The sequence below is a fragment of the Penaeus monodon genome, chromosome 25 (assembly GCF_015228065.2).
Source record: "Penaeus monodon isolate SGIC_2016 chromosome 25, NSTDA_Pmon_1, whole genome shotgun sequence".
NCBI classification, from domain to species: Eukaryota; Metazoa; Arthropoda; class Malacostraca; order Decapoda; family Penaeidae; genus Penaeus; species Penaeus monodon.
In genome coordinates, this window is record NC_051410.1 from 33,064,981 (window position 1) to 33,065,323 (window position 343).

A 343-nucleotide genomic window follows, 5' to 3' on the forward strand; every position below is an offset into this window, starting at 1 on the left:
ACCTTTCCTCGTGCTCCGCAAATGACGACTAACGGCTGTCAGACTAAATCAATAGCAACATTCGCTAAACTATTTGTTGGAGCGAAACAAAGGCCGTTTACTTTACGTCTCTGCTGCGTTGCCGTAAGTGGACCTTGACACGGGTACCTCGTTTACGATTTCAAAAGGAAGGATATTCATGGCATGCCTAAGACAAAGAGATAATTGTGCGGGAACGCGGGCAAAGTCGCGTTTTTCATTAGTCCTGTCTGAGAATGGAAGCCTGTAGGGAGCCCGTCAGGGAGCGTGTGTGCTGTCGGGCGTGTGTGCTGTCGGGTATGACGTCCCATCTTCCAGGAACTCG

At 50.1% G+C, this 343-nt stretch overlaps 1 protein-coding gene across 3 annotated transcripts in view; it reads left to right on the forward strand.

Moving 5' to 3' along the window:
- Window positions 1-343, forward strand: part of LOC119589152 — a 28,879-nt gene that overhangs the window by 942 nt on the left and 27,594 nt on the right. The window lies entirely within an intron of this gene.